The 18,873-nt window shown below is 47.9% G+C and overlaps 1 pseudogene; it reads left to right on the plus strand.

Moving 5' to 3' along the window:
* The window catches only part of LOC135504308 (plexin-A1-like), a 283,703-nt pseudogene that overhangs the window by 31,668 nt on the left and 233,162 nt on the right, over positions 1-18,873 (plus strand).

Genomic DNA, 18,873 nt, shown 5'->3' on the forward strand with positions numbered 1-18,873 from the left:
CCAGCTTCATAGCCAGCCTCACAGCCAGCCTCACAGCCAGCCTCATAGCCCGCCCCATAGCCAGCCTCACAGCCAGCTTCATAGCCAGCTTCACAGCCAGCCTCACAGCCAGCCTCACAGCCAGCCTCATAGCCCGCCTCATAGCCAGCTTCACAGCCAGCCTCACAGCCAGCCTCACAGCCCACCTCACAGCCAGCCTCACAGCCAGCCTCATAGCCAGCCTCATAGCCAGCCTCACAGCCCGCCTCATGGCCAGGCTCACGGCCAGCCTCACAGCCAGGCTCACAGCCCGCCTCATAGCCAGCTTCACAGCCAGCCTCACAGCCAGCCTCACAGCCCACCTCACAGCCAGCCTCACAGCCAGCCTCATAGCCACCCTCACAGCCAGCCTCACAGCCAGCCTCACAGCCAGCATCATAGCCAGCCTCACAGCCCCCCTCATAGCCAGCCTCACGGCCAGCCTCACAGCCAGTCTCACAGCCAGCCGCACAGCCCGCCTCACAGCCAGCCTCACAGCCACCCTCACAGCCACCCTCATAGCCAGCCTCACAGCCAGCCACACAGGCAGCCTCACAGCCAGCCACACAGGCAGCCTCACAGCCTTACTATTACAGCTGTATGGCCTTATGGCCTCCAGCCTGCCCCAGAGCCCAGCCCGCCCCAGAGCCCAGCCTGCCCCAGAGCCCAGCCTGCCCAGAGCCCAGCCTGCCCAGAGCCCAGCCTGCCCCAGAACCCAGCGTGCCCCAGAACCCAGCCTGCCCCAGAGCCCAGCCTGCCCCAGAGCCCAGCCTGCCCCAGAGCCCAGCCTGCCCCAGAGCCCAGCCTGCCCAGAGCCCAGCTTGCCCAGAGCCCAGCCTGCCCAGAGCCCAGCCTGCCCCAGAGCCCAGCCTGCCCCAGAACCCAGCCTGCCCCAGAGCCCAGCCTGCCCAGAGCCCAGCCTGCCCCAGAACCCAGCCTGCCCAGAGCCCAGCCTGCCCAGAGCCCAGCCTGCCCAGAGCCCAGCCTGCCCAGAGCCCAGCCTGCCCCAGAACCCAGCCTGCCCCAGAGCCCAGCCTGCCCAGAACCCAGCCTGCCCCAGAGCCCAGCCTGCCCAGAGCCCAGCCTGCCCAGAGCCCAGCCTAACAAATTCTCCCATTAAATCTCCTTCCAATAACCACAAAAAACTGAACATGAACCCTATAAAATAACGACACACTGTCTGCTTCCTAACCCTGTTTTTCAACACTCATTTGCAAACTGTTGGGAAAGGGACCATTTCCTACACTCCAGTATCCATGCACGTTGTAAATATGGTATTGGAACTGACCCTGTACATAGCTTACTTACTTTATTGTGTTCTTCTTGTTTTATATTTTGTGTGTTTTTGCTCTACCTTGGTATTTTTAGTGCTACATTGATATTGATTACTGCATTGTTGGGTTTGGAGCTGGCAAGAAAGGCATTTCACTGCACTTGTGCACATGGCATTAAAACTTGAAACTGAAAATTGTTTTAATCTCTCAAATTGCATATTTAACAGTTGTATTGTTTTGCTGTATTTTTCAGCTCTTTATTTCCCAGTGAAGACACTATTTATTTCCCTCCCTCCTTGTCCGCACCCTGACGGAGGCACTCGTTGCTTTGGGACATTTATGCCAGATTGACTTGTGTTGCTGCTCATACAGTGATTTTGCCTTCTCATCAGAAACACACTTCTGTTATGATGGGGTTTGCTGGGCTGGATTGAGAGGCTTGGCCCTGTGAACATACATACTAGTATGGCAGCTGGTAAGCTAGGCAATACTTTCTGACTCATCTCAGTCTGTCCCTCCCTCCCCCTCCCTCCCTCCCTCCCTCCCTCCCTCCCCCTCCCTCCCTCCCTCCCTCCCTCCCTCCCTCCCTCCCTCCAGAGACCTGTGAAATGCCAGTAGAGGAGTGTGAGGTGAATATGATTTGAACTATTAGTTCCTTGTCTGTAGGCCTTGGAGATGAATGGTAATAGAAGTTCTATGTTGTTGAAGTTTCTGAAGTAATCGGTTCTGATCTGCCATAGGACGACACACAATTGGTCCAGCGTCGTCCGTGTTAGGGAGGGGTTGGCCGGTAGGGATATCCTTGTCTCATCGCACACTAGCGACTCCTGTGGCGGGCCGGGCACAGTGCGCGCTAACCAGGTCGCCAGGTGCACAGTGTTTACTCCGACAAATTGGTGTGGCTGGCTTCCGGTTTGGATGCGCACTGTGTTAAGAAGCAGTGCGGCTTGGTTGGGTTGTGTATCGGAGGACGCATGGCTTTCGACCTTCGTCTCTCCCGAGCCCGTACGGGAGTTGTAGCGATGAGACTAGATAGTAGCTACTAACAATTGGATACCACGAAAAGGGGGTCAAATGTATTAAAACACAAATAAAAATGTTTATTCTGTATGCTTGGGAGTGCATAAACTGTATGTGTGTGCATACACAAGTGTTTGTTTGCGTATCTGCCATTGATAGACACTAGATAGTAGCTACTAACAATTGGATACCACGAAAAGGGGGTCAAATGTATTAAAACACAAATAAAAATGTTTATTCTGTATGCTTGGGAGTGCATAAACTGTATGTGTGTGCATACACAAGTGTTTGTTTGCGTATCTGCCATTGATAGACAGTAAAGGATGGAGTCTTTCCTCTCCTATGTGAGGTGTTGCCTGTGGCTTGCCTCCCTCACCCAGACTCTGATATGATCTCCATGTTAAAGATGCAGTGTGTATACGTTTGCTTAAGTATGAGGCCCCAGTTTTGTGGCCGGTGCTGTAATTGATATGCCACAAGCAATAAATCAGTGTTGGCGCTGTGGCTCAGGGGCCGCTATCTGAGGAGCCAGGTTGAGCCCAGCCCAGCTGTCCGTCCGTCTACAACACAACCTGCCTCAGACTCCCTCTGCTCTGCTCCGCTCTCTGCAGCCCTTGGATTTCCTCCACCAGGCACAGCCCTCTGAGTTCAGGTGCATTACTGACTGACTGGCTAATAGCAGCCATCACCGACATCCTCCATCTCTCGGGGAAGGAAAATGCATTGTTTTGCCATGAAGACTAACGACCACTCCATCACTATCCTGATTTCTCCTTATCCATCTCTCTTCCACTCAACTTCACTCTCTGCTCTAATCCTTTCTTCCATCTCTTGTCAATCTTTTCTCTTGAAACATCTTCAGTGTCTTAATTCAGTCTCCTCCAGACATTAAACAGCCAATTCAGTCAAAGCACCGTCATATGTTGGTTCAGGGACAATGTATATTTTTGCGTTAAAGTGATAGAATGTTTGTGATAGTTATGCACCTTGTAGATGGACCTGTGATCTATACTATCCTTTTGATATCTCCAGAGAAACATCTCAAACAAGTGGGTGTCTAATCACTGATCTGTGATTATAATGTGTAGGCATTCGTGCTTGTGTGTGTGAGAGAGAGACTATGTAATCGGAAGCGTTTTGCATCAGTAAGTGGGGCAGTGCGTGGTGAATGACTGAGTTGAGACGATGGTAGGTTTTGTGCCTCAGACACCAACTGCAGCCATGACACAATGTGTCCGTTGTCTTGATGGGCTGGAGAAAGAGAAAGAGAAAGAGAGAGAGAGAGAGAGAGAGAGCTCTGCTTGGGTCTCAGCTTCTACTGCTCACAGTTGTACAGTGTAGCATGTAAACCTGCGATATTATGAATTGTTTGATTATAAGGTCACAATACATTTAAGTCATTCTGGATGGTGAAAGGGTGAACTGTCCTATCGCAGTACACAGTAGTGGATGTACATCGAGCTGCATCTTGCAACACTGTGCCTGGCCCTCTGCAGTGCTGCAGGTGACGGTGAGGATCCCGGCAATGTGTGTAAAATATATATGAGGAAGCACCATGGTCTGTCAGCCTAATGCTTTATGTTGAGTTAGTCAGACTCTGTCTGGCAGGCTGACATGCTCATCAAATGTTGTATAGGATTCCCCCTAAGGCCCTGTTGTAATTGATGAATGGTTATGTATTCTGACTTATTTTTGCCCTCACCGCTCTGTGTGGCAGGCAGTGCTTTTAAACCCCTGTTCAGTCGATAGGGAGAGAGCGTTCCCTGATCCTGTCTCCTAATGTGTGTTCTTCCTTCCCTTTGCAGGGCTGGCGGCCGAGGCGCTGGGGTTGATGTTATAGACGACAGAGCAGAGACACAGAGCCCAGAGGACGCCAGGCCAGCGCTACTCCACCGTCCCTCCCTTCCTTTAGCCTGGTGTAGGACAGCCACAGCTTCAGTAGAGGCAAGGGAACGCAGACACACACCCAGAAACCTCTCCTCACCTAGCAGAGCCCAACATGACTTCCCACCTCACCTCACCACTGGGAGGCCCTCTTCTTCCCTTCCTCCTCCTGCTGTCGGGGGTGTTCGCCACCACCCCCAGCGACCTCAGGTCCTTCTCCCCTCCAGAGGGGGGGCTCACACACCTGGTGGTCCACAACAAGACAGGTGAGGTGTATCTGGGAGCCGTCAACTGGATCTTCAAGCTGTCCAGCAACCTGACCAAGCTGCGCAGCCACGTTACAGGCCCTGTGGTGGACAACGAGAAGTGTTATCCCCCTCCTGGGGTCCAGTCCTGCCCCCACGAGCTGACCCAGATCAGCAACGTCAACAAGCTACTGCTGCTGGACTACGGTCAGAACCGCCTGATCGCCTGCGGCAGCACCTCCCAGGGAATCTGCCAGTTCCTCAGGCTGGATGATCTGTTCAAGCTGGGCGAGCCCCACCACCGTAAGGAGCACTACCTGTCCAGCGTAGCCGAGGCTGGCACCATGTCTGGGGTGGTCATTGGTGGAGACGCGGCCGGGAGCGGAGGAGAGGCCGGCAAGCTGTTTGTGGGCACGCCCATCGACGGCAAGTCAGAGTACTTCCCCACGCTCTCCAGCCGCAAGCTGATGGACAACGAGGAGAATGCCGACATGTTCAGCTTCGTCTACCAGGATGAGTTTGTCTCCTCGCAGCTCAAGATCCCCTCGGACACGCTCTCCAAGTTCCCCGCCTTCGACATCTACTACATCTACGGCTTCAGCAGCGAGCAGTTTGTCTACTATCTGACCCTGCAGCTGGATACCCAGCTCACCTCGCCCGACGCCAGCGGGGAGCAGTTCTTCACCTCTAAGATCGTCCGTCTCTGCGTAGACGACCCCAAGTTCTACTCCTACGTGGAGTTCCCCATCGGCTGCACCAAGGACGGGGTGGAGTATCGTCTGGTGCAGGACGCCTACCTCAGCCGACCCGGGACCAAGCTGGCGCGCTCACTAGGCATCTCAGAGCAGGAGGAGGTGCTGTTCACGGTGTTTGCCCAGGGCCAGAAGAACCGGGCCAAGCCCCCCAAGGAGTCAGCCCTGTGCCTGTTCACCCTGCGCCGCATCAAGGAGAAGATCAAGGAGCGCATCCAGTCCTGCTATAGAGGAGAGGGGAAACTGTCACTACCCTGGCTGCTCAACAAGGAACTAGCCTGCATCAACTCAGTACGTTTTCCTTTCAGTGTGTGAATGAATGATAGTTTTGATGATGTTGATTTTGGTAAAGCACCTCTTTCTGAGTGAAGTTTCAGTTTTTAGCTTCATGAATCCAGAATGTGTGTGAGAGAGGGGAGAGAGGCTCTCTCTGGTCTGTCACTGGAGACTGGAGCATATAGTATGTGCTGCAGGGAGGGAGGTAGAGGGTAGAGAGCTGCTGTCTGTGGGGGTCTACCCACCCCAGCTAGATCTCAATTAGAAACACTCTCACACTGACTCACACATCCACAACATTCTGTTGTTAGAACTCTGTTGTGACTCAATCAACTGAGTCACAGCGAAGCAGCTAACCTCATAGGCCTTTAAAGATCGCAGATGTGGAGATCTCGTTCTTTTCTTCCTCTCCCTCTGACACTCCCTCTATCTGCCCTCTCCCTCCTCTCCCAGCATCCCTCTCTATTCTCTCTCTCTCCTCCTGTCTCTTTATGGATGTGGCTACAACCCTCTTCCCGGGCCACCCGGGCTGCTGTGTGTGGGATTTGTGGACCGTCACTTTGTTTGCTGGGAGGCTCCCTTCTCCTCCGGCTCTAATTGATTTATATAGTCCTGAGGCTGTTGTCTGTCGCCTGGTGTGTCACCCATGTTCTCACAGGACTCCTTGCCTGGAGGCTGCAGACTGAGGTCGGAGCAGAGGCTGGGGTTGATCCGTGGGATAGGGTGGAGGGGAGGCCTGCACAGGGAGGAAGATTGTGAGCGTGCTTTTCTGATGGTCTGATAATCACCTAGGCTGGCAGGCAGGCTTCTCCTGCCCTCACAGGCTCACAGGCCAGGGAAAACACACAGGGCTCCCTTGGCTTGGCTGGGCTTTGTAGTGGTCAGTCTGCCATTTCTCATGTTATGCAATCCCGATAGTCTCCCTAATATGTTATCCACTGCTAGGCACAGGCTAGCAATGCACAAGGACAGTCATATACCTCCAGTCACTGGAATGACGTGACATGGAGAGAGAAAGAGATGGCTATTGCATTATAGATGTATGGGTAAGTGATTGTTGTGAGATATGTTCTCCTTTAAAGCAACGTTTAACAGTGCCTCGAAGCAGCTCTCATCTCACTGGGCCCAGCTCTCTGTCGTGGACGTGGGTGGGGTACTCGCTCTCTCGCTGTCTATCTCTCTCGCTCTATCTGTCCTCTTGCGCTCTCTCTCTCTCCCTTCCCCCCCTCTCTTTCTCCATCCCCCCCACTCTCTTCATCAGATCCAGGCTGAGAAGGAGGATTAGCCTACCACAGCCGTGGAGAGGAGAAGAGAGCAGAGTAGTGGGGGCGTCTTCTCTCTGTGCTGGATGCTTGGCAGACAGTGAGCAGCCAGCTCTCTAGCTTTTATTAATGGTAATAACCGTGGCTATTCTAATGGCAGGCTGGGGGCAACCTGCTGAGGTAATGACGGCAGCATGTCTGACTGGTGCAGATGAAAAGATTACGCTCCTTCCTTCTGCTCTCTCCGACGAAAGTCCTCCAACAACACTCATTGCCAACGTCCAGCTCATGCATTATTCACCTGGACTGTGTCTGAAATGGCACCCTATTCCCTATGTAGTGCATAAGTAGTGGTCAAATGTAGTGCCGGTAGGGAATGTTGGACATGCCAAACATTACGGTCTCAGCCACGTCAAATCAAATCAAATGTATTTATATAGCTCTTCGTACATCAGCTGATATCTCAAAGTGCTGTACAGAAACCCATCCTAAAACCCCAAACAGCAAGCAATGCAGGTGTAGAAGCACGGTGGCTAGCAAAAACTCCCTAGAAAGGTCAAAACCTAGGAAGAAACCTAGAGAGGAACCAGGCTATGTGGGGTGGCTAGTCCTCTTCTGGCTGTGCCGGGTGGAGATTATAACAGAACATGGCCAAGATGTTCAAATGTTCATAAATGACCAGCATGGTCCAATAATAATAAGGCAGAACAGTTGAAACTGGAGCAGCAGCACGGCCAGGTGGACTGGGGACAGCAAGGAGTCATCATGTCAGGTAGTCCTGAGGCATGGTCCTAGGGCTCAGGTCCTCCGAGAGAGAGAAAGAAAGAGAGAATTAGAGAGAGCACACTTAAATTCACACAGGACACCGAATAGGACAGGAGAAGTACTCCAGATATAACAAACTGACTCTAGCCCCCCGACACATAAACTACTGCAGCATAAATACTGGATGCTGAGACAGGAGGGGTCAGGAGACACTGTGGCCCCATCTGAGGACACCCCCGGACAGGGCCAAACAGAAAGGATATAACCCCACCTATGTCCTCACCTTCTGTTATTTGATTGTGCTTGATAACAATCCCCCCAAATCAGAAACCCCTCTGCCACACTGCACCATACAAACAATTAATGTCACTTTCTGTCCCGAAACTACAATGACTTAAAGCACCGACACCGGGCTGAAATATCTGATGGGAACAGATGCAACAGAAATAGAGACAGGGACAGATGGAAAGAGAGAAGAGGAGAGAGAGACAGGGACAGATGGAGAGAGAGAAGAGGAGAGAGAGACAGGGACAGATGGAGAGAGAGAAGAGGAGAGAGAGACAGGGATAGATGGAGAGAGAAGAGAAGAGAGAGAGAGGGACAGATGGAGAGAGAGACAGTGACAGATGGAGAGAGAGAATAGGAGAGAGAGTCAGGGACAAATGGAGAGAGAGAAGAGGAGAGAGAGACAGGGACAGATGGAGAGAGAGAATAGGAGAGAGAGACAGGGACATATGGAGAGAGAGAATAGGAGAGAGAGACAGGGACATATGGAGAGAGAGACAGGGACAGATGGAGAGAGAGACAGGGACAGATGGACAGGGACAGATGGAGAGAGAGAGGGACAGGGATGGAGAGAGAGAAGAGGAGAGAGAGACAGGAACAGATGGAGAGAGAGAAGAGGAGAGAGAGACAGGGACATATGGAGAGAGAGAAGAGGAGAGAGAGACAGGGACAGATGGAGAGAGAGAGGAGAAGAGAGAGACAGGGACAGATGTACAGGCATTGACAGGCAGACAGACATACAGGCAGACTAGTAGACAGCCAGACAGACAGGCAGACAGAATAAGGCTAGTCATGCAGCACACATGATGTCTCTTTTCTGCTCACCATGACTGAGACACTATATGAGACTATGTATGATATGTAAATGAGATACACTACATGATTGTCCTTTATTACCATCTGCTCTGGTGCTTGTGATCGATCAAGGGCATGTCATGGGGATATAACGATGATTTTATACAGGCCTCATGTTTCATAGAGCCAGACAGCCTCTCCAGTTCGTTAGCGCGACCTTGGACTCTATTACTGTATTGATGATCAGAGCTCCGAGATGATTTTACACAAAGACATTTACACCCATAATGAAGTTCTCGACCACCATTTGAACTATCTGTCATGGATTCTGACAGGTTTTGTCACTTCTAGTTGGAACACATCAGAGTCATAATGGAGTCAGCAGAGACCGAAGCTGCAGTTCAAACACTCCCAGTTTCAGACCGATGTCTTGAGTGTTAGGCTGCTGCCTGCTTGTCATGTGCTGTTATGAGAGCCTTAATAATGTCACTACTAATGACAGCTCCATTCAGGCATTATGGCCGTATGAATTCCAGAATGGCCCCAAGTGGCCTGCTGATGATTTTAATAGCTCACTCAAACTCCTCCTCCTTTCCAGTGATTGGCCAGTCCGTTGTAGTGTAATGCAATGCTGGAAGTTTGAAAGTTACGGGTCACCTTCCATGCCAGCTGCGGGCTCATTTCCAAAACCATGTAATGTGCCCATAAAAACAACAGGTTTAGCATTGCTAATGAGCCTTTCAGCATGTCCTCAAAATACATAAAAGAGCAAAATAGCAAAACAGAACAAAATGTCCACCACCAGTAAAGCCTGTGTTCTTTGGAGGTGTGTAGAGCAGAGGCACGTCTTGGCCTGTGAAGGAGAAGCATTGCGATGCATAGCAGCAGTCCCCTGCTCTGTGTGTATAAACAAGACTGTGTTTATTGTCTGGGCCAGGGAGAACATTTGAGGAAAAATGGCCTCCAATAACCCACAGAGAGAGGATGAGAGAAAACCCAGCCTTAGATCCTCACACTGAGTGCATAATTGTGTTTATTAATATTGTAACGACCCTGGGTTTATAAGCGAGGAAATCGACTCTGCCACACGAGCATGCTTTTACAGCACAGTCGATAGCGTGCCGGACCTCGGGCTAGAAGGTCGAGGGTTCGAGTCCTGCTCCCTGCTGTTTCATAACAATATGAATCAACGTTGATCACTTTGGTGGGGGGATGACATGTTATTGTCTTTGGGGGTGACACTGTCTTATGGTTCAAAGTCTTTCCTCTGAGCCAAAGCTGCCCTATTGTTTTCAGCTCTATTGTCTCCCTCTAAACCTCATTACGGCTGCTATTTCTATAGTACATTCCTCATCCCACATGGAATGGATACTGTTAGAATGTTTCAAGGCCCTGTGCTCACGGTTTATATGTTTTCAGATCAAGCCCTCCTGTCTTTGACATGCCAGTCAACCATAAACCCCACCCCATTGCCATGGTGAGGCAGCATTGCCATGGCATCCAAGGACCGGACAACCATAAGGGTGTCTTGGGAAGCCGTCTCCCTCCCTTCCAGGCCATCCGATTATACAGACACACGGATAGACCAGGCCATCAGGAGAGGATGATGCTGTATCCTAAGAGACCTCCGCTACACGGCTGCTGTACTAACTGGGAGAGATGAGAGTGCTAGCATCACTCATCCCAGTAAACATTCTCTTACTGTGTTATTCAAATGAAGATGCTGGCAGTGCTAGATGTGTGTGCATTGAGAAGAGACCGTGTGCAATCTATCCCACACAAGAGATGCAACATCAAATCAATAACTCCGCTAGTTAACTGGGGCGTAGGAAAGAATGACCTCTCCCTCTCAACCTTTCACCGTCTGCAAAGTGTGTGTAGGTTGCAAATCTCCTAACGAGCCCAGCCTTTTTGTGCTCCGGATCTAATTGTGAGTGTAATTATTTATTGATGTGTGTTTGTGTGTGTGGTGTGTGTGTGGAGAGTGTGGGTGAGTGGGGGGGCTGTTATCACTTCGAGCTATGGAGCTATTTACCAGCCGTGATGGTGAGTGGGGGGCTGTTATCACTTCGAGCTATGGAGCTATTTACCAGCCGTGATGGTGAGTGGGGGCTGTTATCACTTCGAGCTATGGAGCTATTTACCAGCCGTGATGGTGAGTGGGGGGCTGTTATCACTTCGAGCTATGGAGCTATTTACCAGCCGTGATGGTGAGTGGGGGGCTGTTATCACTTCGAGCTATGGAGCTATTTACCAGCCGTGATGGTGAGTGGGGGGCTGTTATCACTTCGAGCTATGGAGCTATTTACCAGCCGTGATGGTGAGTACAGCTGTATTTGTTGTTTCCTGTGGCGCTGTGTGATGAGATGGATCCAAAAAGCATTAGTCTATTTCATATTCAGCTGCAGCAGAGAGAGTGGAGACGCCAGGCATTAGGCCGCTCTGCTTTGAGGGGACTAGTCCCTGGCACATGGCTGGGAATATACAGTCCACTAGCATCACAATCTCAGCCTCTCTCCCCATTCTTCCTCCTTCCCACAAAACAAAACCAGTGGCGATGCTTTGGATTTAAACTGCTGTCATCTACTGTAATGTTGGTTTGTCTTGAGTGGATGGAGAGCTTGCGGCAGCCTCAAACATTTGCTCTATCTGAAATTCAGAACATATTTTGGGTGGAGGGAGAATGTGGAGACTTCTAGGCTTGGGCGGTGTACAGTATATACCGCATATCGGGGTAATTGGAAATAGCCACCCAATGAATTTTCAATACCATCGATACATTTTTCACAAAATGAGAATATTTGTATCTACTTTTTAAATAAATACCTGCAGTGCAATAAAGCAGATTGCATTCTTCATTTCACCTGTCACATTGTTTTACATTATGAAGCTTACCGTAGTATCCCAGCACAGTTGAGCCAGTCACGTGTGTTTGTAAGTAGCACAACAGGAGAAAGAGGGAGCAGGTGAGTCCAGCTGTGTATTGACAGGGGTCGCGATTTGTATTGAAAGTCAACAGTGTTTTTTTGTTTCTATAGTAATCAGGGACGTGCGACTATCGTAGACAATACATTAGTGCAACACATTCAGAAGAAAATAGCTTCATCTTCATCAGATGACAACAGAAGTGCTACTCTATTTGGCTAGAAGCCACACAAGTAAATGAGCTGACAATGAAAAAGCGTGGTCTTTTTTTGCAAAAACAATGAATGGCCATCATATTTCTAATGTTTATCATAGAAAGTAAGTAGCCAGCTATATGAGAAACAAGATTCTGGCCTGAATGCCAAACATCACGTCTGGAGGAAACCTGCCACCATCCCTACAGTGAAGCATGGTGGTAGCAGCATCATGCTGTGGCGATGTTTTTCAGCGGCTGGGACTGGGAGACTGGTCAGGATCGAGGCAAAGATGAACGGAGCAGAGTACAGAGAGTTCCTTGATGAAAACCTGCTCGGGACCTCAGACTGGGGCGAAGGTTCACCTTCCAACAGGACAACGACCCTAAGCACACAGCCAAGACAATGCAGGAGTGGCTTTGAGACAAGTCTCTGAATGTCCTTGAGTGGCCCAGCCAGAGCCCAGACTTGAACCCGGTCGAACATCTCTGGAGAGAACTGAAAGTAGCTGTGCAGCGACGCTCCCCATCCAACCAGACAAAGCCTTAGAGGATCTGCAGAGAAGAATGGGAGAAACTCCCCAAATTCAGGTGTGCCAAGCTTGTACCGTCATACCCAAGAAGACTCGATACTGTAATCGCTGCCAAAGGTGCTTCAGCAAAGTACTGAGTAAAGGGCCTGAATACTTATGTAAATGTGATATTTCTGGGGGGGTTTTGAAGCATGTTTTTTCTTTGTCATTATGGGTTATTTTGTGTAGATTGATGAGGGAAAAAACGATTTAATCAATGTTAGAATAAAGCTGTAACGTAACAAAATGTGGAAAAGTCAAGGTGTCTGAATACTTTCCCGAAGGAACTGTATATTTAGATATAGATTTATTTTTGTATATTTATATTTTTTATAATATATTTCTGTAAATAAGCGTTGTTGTACTATTGAAAGTCAAATACACTGCATTTCAAACAGTCAGATATAATCTAATAAATTCAGTGCTTGTGAAGTTAAACCGAGGCTAAGTATAAGCCTTCCCCGACCATAAGACCCACTAATCATTTAATTATTGTCACGTTCTGACCTTAGTTCTTTTGTTATGTCTTTGTTTTAGTATGGTCAGGGCGTGAGTTGGGTGGGTTGTCTATGTTAGTTTTTCTATGATTTCCTATTTCTGTGTTTGGCCTGGTGTGGTTCTCAATCAGAGGCAGCTGTCAATCGTTGTCCCTGATTGAGAACCATATTTAGGGAGCCTGTTTTCTATTGCGTTTCGTGGGTGATTGTTTTCTGTTGTGTGTCTGCACCAGCCAGAACTGTTTTCGGTCGTTTCTCTTTCCGTGTTCATTTTAATAAATATGGACACATACCATGCTGCACCTTGGTCCTCACCTTCTTCCACCAACAACGGCCGTTATAATTATTTTATCAAAAGAGTTTAACTGTTTAAAAAAAAAATGTTTTAAAAATAATCACTTATCTTTCAAGTCTGTCTATGAAAATACTTTCTTTTTTTTCTATTTTCTTTTTACAAATTGAACTACAACCACAATATATGAGCATAATGCTCATTCACTTATAATGACTATAGGCATGTTAGCCTTTCCACTTTGTTCAGATATTGAAATCAAGTGGCCTACCGTATTTCTTAGAATGAGAACAAGTTGCCAATTACTTATATAATTGTATTATTTACCCCCCAAGCCATAAGACTGCTGAACAATTCATCAAATGGCCACCGGACTATTTACATTGACCCCCCCATTTGTTTTGTAAACTGCTGCTACTCGCTGTTTATTATCTATGCATAGTCACTTCACCCCTACCTAATGCACAAATTACCCCTGCACACAGACTCGGTACCAGTACCCCCTGTGTATAGCCTCGTTATTGTTATTTTACTGTGTTACTTTTATAATTTTTTACTTTAGTTTATTTGGTAAATATTTATTTATCTCTTCTTGAACTGCACTGTTGGTGAATAAGCATTTTGCCGCTAGGTCTACACTTGTTGTATTCGGCGCATGTGACAAATAAAGTTTGATTTGATTTATGCTTATTGCACATTTATAAAACAGACTGGACAGCTACTATAGCAAACAGTCTTTAGCTACAATGCTGCTAGCGGTACGTGGTACCCCAATGCCGCAAGCGACAAACTGAGCATTCATTTTCCAGAGTCAATGTACATAGCTACTCTCGTTCTAGTAGTGTCTGCTCTGCGTACGATTTGAGTAGTTGAGACATAATAAGGGTATCTTTAGAAAAGTTGACTTGTCCTCTGTTACAGTAAAATAATGTCTCAATGTGGTCTGGTGTCCATATGACCGATTATGATGAACCAAACCTCAAAGGCAAATAGTGAGTTGAAATCACTTGTCAGAAAGGAAGATATGATCTCTCAACTTTGTTGGCGTGAGAGACAGGGGGAGCGGATTTGTGTGTGTGTGTGTGTGTGTGTGTGTGTGTGTGTGTGTGTGTGTGTGTGTGTGTGTGTGTGTGTGTGTGTGTGTGTGTGTGTGTGTGTGTGTGTGTGTGTGTGTGTGTGTGTGTGTGTGTAAACCTTAGAGGAAGAGGCAAAGTAAGAGGTTTCAGTCTCGCTAAAATATGTCCAAATTAGGCCAATGCTTTTCTATGGGCTTATTTTGGGCCTAAGCTTGTTGCCTGCCTTCCCACCTTTGGGACAACGACTCCCATTGTTAAGACAGAGACATGAGCATCTCGTCATTATCTACAGATCTCTGGTGTACATGGGAAGGTGCATGCAGACACATGGTATTTTACTGCAGCCATGACTGCCGGTGTGGCGGTATTACGGTCACCGCAACAGCCCCAATCAGTTATTAATGAAGATTACGGATTATAAATCTCAGTAACAGGGGTGCCAGGTAGCCTAGTGGTTAGAGTGTTGGGCCAGTAACCAAAAGGTTGCTGGATCAAATCCCCAAGCTGAAAATCTGCACCAGAACAAGGCTGTTAACCCACTATTCCCTGGTAGGCCATCATTGTAAATAAGAATTTGTTGGTAACTGACTTGCCTAGTCAAATAAAGGTTACATTTAAAAAAAAAAAGTAAATATAAAAATAAAAACAGAGGGAAGAAAGCAGAGAACCTTAACAAGGCTAGAGTTTCCAGTGGGGTATATTGCTTTGCTTATGGAAACAATTTGTTGTTCCATGGCTGATGTTATGTGAAATGCAACAGTCTGTTCCAAGATGGTTATGCAAACAGTATTTGTTTATGACCATTATTTTATTTGGCCAAGCCTTCCCCAGTCTCTGCCACCGCAGCCTCACAGTCATTATTCTCTCCAGTATAATACACAGTTTGTTATTTGGGGCTTGGAGGGAACTGACTCACCACATCCTCTCTGTCTCTGTTAGCATGAAGCTTCATATTACGTCCCAAATGGCACCCTATTCCCTACATAGTGCATTACTTTTGACCAGATCTATATGGGCCCTGGTGAAAAGTAGTTTAATAAATAGGGAATAGGTTGGAATTTGGGACACAACCTCAGTCTGTGCTACACTATGTTGTAGGGAGCAGCAGCAGCAGTAGCTGTAACAGATAACTGTACTGCTCTGTTAGCATGTTACTCAGCTCCGACGCTTCAGCCTGAGCTGCTGTCATACAGAACATAGAGAGTGAGTAGCAGTATCTCCCAGCTCTTGTCTTCTAGAGAGGCTTCACCCCAGTCCTCCACCCAGAGTGTAAAGGTGTATCCCTGATGAGCCCTGCCATCTCACTCCTCTCTCCCAGTTCCTCTGTTGTCATGGCATTGGAGTTGGGGGTGCTATGGGATGTGGAGGGCTTTTTGCTGCCGTGATGAATGGAGTTTAATGAACTCCCTCTCTTCAGTGTAAAGAGAGAGGGGGGAGGCACAAATTGACATTTTTTGAGGACTCATTAAGCCACAGCAGTTTGAAAACATCAACAGAGATTACAAGGGCTGTGTGTGTGTGTGTGCGTGTGTGCGTGTGTGTGTGTGTGTGTGTGTGTGTGTGTGTGTGTGTGCGTGTGTGTGTGTGTGTGTGTGTGTGTGTGTGTGTGTGTGTGTGTGACCTCCTCTGCCACCATGCAGCACTGAGAGCCCAACCATGCTGTGTATCGGTCCTAAACTCAGTCCAGGGAGGGCTTTAGTAATTAGATTAGAGTTGGCTGGGCGTTTTATTTCAGATTATACCGATTGTAATCCAAAGCATTTGCTTGGCCAACATGGTTAAAAGCATCAACTAACTGTGCTGTATTACATGAAAACATGATGTTTGTTTGATGGTAGCCCAACAGACTCTGACACAGTAGCCTACACAGCCCTATGACACATCCTCAGTGTTGAGTGGGCTCCACTAATTCCTTTGTTTTTTTCATTATTATGGGCCTATTTGTTCTTGTCTGTCACTAGGTAGTTTAGTGTTGTTATTATTATAACCCATAAAACATTGCCACAGGGCATTCTGCTATGCACTTCACCATGTTCTCTATAGACATCCAGGTGCAAAAACACATCTACCCAAGGGGGCAACCAAGCTTCAGGCATCGTGACCTTTCATGTTTGGTTGATAGAGCCTGTTGCTAGGGAGAGGTGCGTTAGGAGCAGAATCTTTAGGGAGCAGTCACATGTTGGCTTCCACTGATACCATGGGACGCAGCAAAACACCATCAATACCCCTGAGCCCTGTCAAAACAACACACACACACACACACACACACACACACACACACACACACACACACACACACACACACACTTTTATGTACATTCAGACTTCAGGGTTAAGGCTCAGACACACCAGTAGGATTGTGAAACGTTTGCCTGCCGACGGTACTCAGCACCTCTGAACAGAATGTTGGCAGTCAATCTCTTTTGTGTTCACACAGCAAAGACCTTGGAAGTCGTCAGCAACTCAGCTTTGTTAAAAATACTCCAAACCAGAAGGTGGCAGTAGTGTTGTTTGGCAATGCATATCCATGCGTATTGCTTATGGTCTAGATTCCAAGCTATCTGCACTAACGTTGCTATTTTGTATAATGCCCTTGTTCATACTAGCCAAATGGCCACAGCTAGATAACTACCTAGAAAAATGATGAATAAACAATTTAATTCACTGTCCTAAATCCCATACAGTCAGTACCAGCCACATGTTTCACTAGCTACCATTAGCATATTCGCTAGCTAGCACAATATAGCTAGCTAGCTAAGGACACTGCACTAACTTGTCAGTTAACACAGGCAGCTGTTTTATGGAAACTAGCTAATCCATTGTGATTACATTTTATTGACAATACTAGCTACATTGGTTAGCTAGCTTGGAGGAAGTATTTAGTGTTGTTTGCATTGCATCTGTGCACTTAGCTAGCTACCATCCCATAGCCTACAGAAGTGTGACTGGCTCATCCGTGGATGTACAGAGAAAATGCCCTATTTTTTCCTTTTTCTTTGTTGGCTCCTTGGCTGAAAGTCAAGTTCTTGGCCACTGAAGAGCATTGCGAGTATACAAGTAGAATCGGTAGGTTGGTCGCTAACGGGTCGGCACGCAGCAGGTACCGCTTTTGTTTTAGCAAGAGAAGGAACGGTCCCCCACTGTGATAAGTACCTATCAGCAGTCTATCGGCAGTGAGATTCCCGGTGGGTTTCATGCTTTAGAGGGGAAAGTAGAACCCCAGATCTAAGTCAGTAATGTTCAAAAATGTACCTAAATTGTGTTTCCTACTCGACACATTAGGAGAGAGAGAGCACAGCTGCTTCCAATCCAATTGGAGGAGAAAAAGAGAGCACTCTGGTTCAATGGAAAGACTGTCTTGGCATGCAGAATACTCCTAGGATTTATAATAGTGCAGGGATACTATTGAGTTATCGTCATCTGAAGGGCACTAAACGACAGATGTTTTCATGTTAAACAGAACAGCCTAACCCTGTACGTACATACAGGTTCAGTAAGTTACTGTGAGATGATATGAATACATTTACACAAACACATTAAAGAGAAAATAAGGTTTGAGAACATTAAAGGAATTACTGTATTCCATTTTAAGGATTAGTGTGTTGTCTGTGTATCTACAGATTATTATGCGCTTGTGTGTGTGTGTGTGTGTGTGTGTGTGTGTGTGTGTGTGTGTGTGTGTGTGTGTGTGTGTGTGTGTGTGTGTGTGTGTGTGTGTGTGTGTGTGAGCGTGCGTGCACTGAATTCTATATGTCTATGGTCAGTGCCAGATGTCTGTGTGTAGCCCAGTGTGTGTCAGGTCGTGCGCGGGTCATGTGCAGCCTCATAATAGGCCTCTGTACTGGGGAGAGGAGGGCTGTGCAGGGCTGGGGAATGTAGCTGTGGTGTGTGGGGTCAGGAGAGAGGGGATACCAACATCTGTCTCACAGCCTGGCCCTGCCTCAATGCTGCGCCGCATTACGGCCTTGACACACTGCCCGCTAATATACTAGCTCGCAGAACAGAGTACACACATAAACACACACAAACTGTGCACGGACACACATACTTACACACGCAGACTCTGCTGGCAGCTGCATGCACACTGCTGTTTCTCTGTCTAGTCTGCCGGCGGTATCAGATAATGATATGGCATGGTCTGTATAAATAGATCCCATCTAATGAGAGGATGCAGGTATCAAAGGCACTCCTACAGTATGTAGGAAGAGAGGGATATGAGATGTGTTCAGAAAAAGAGCGTTTACTGGTGTGGGCCTGTTAGATGTTGTTTAGGGAGATACTTTATAGGAAGACAAAATGGAAGAGAGGTAGGCAAGTCTAAACTCCGAGCTCCAACAGTGTAGATCTGAAATATATACATATTTCCACCTGTAAAAAGGGGGAGGGGTTAGGTAGGTGTAGTGGTTGGTATTCAGCTTGATAATTGTCCATTGGGGTGGGGGCTGTTAGGGGGAGGGGGATTTTCCAAAGATGTGTGTGTGTGTGTGTGTGTGCGCCTGTGCGCCTGTTGGTCTGAGGGTAGAAGCTATTGGCCAGTATATTAGTTTTAGCCATGCTGCTCCTGTATTGCCTGCATCTGAGTGATGGAAGTGGGGGAAACAGACTGTGACTCAGGTGGCTGAGGTTCCTGATGATCTTCTTGACCTTCCTGTGACACCTGGTGTTGTAGGTATCCTCTAGGGCAGGCAGTGAGCACCCAATGGTGTTCTGTATTGCCTTGTGGTCAGCGGCAGTGGACTTGC

Source organism: Oncorhynchus masou, chromosome 18 (assembly GCF_036934945.1).
Source record: "Oncorhynchus masou masou isolate Uvic2021 chromosome 18, UVic_Omas_1.1, whole genome shotgun sequence".
NCBI classification, from domain to species: Eukaryota; Metazoa; Chordata; class Actinopteri; order Salmoniformes; family Salmonidae; genus Oncorhynchus; species Oncorhynchus masou.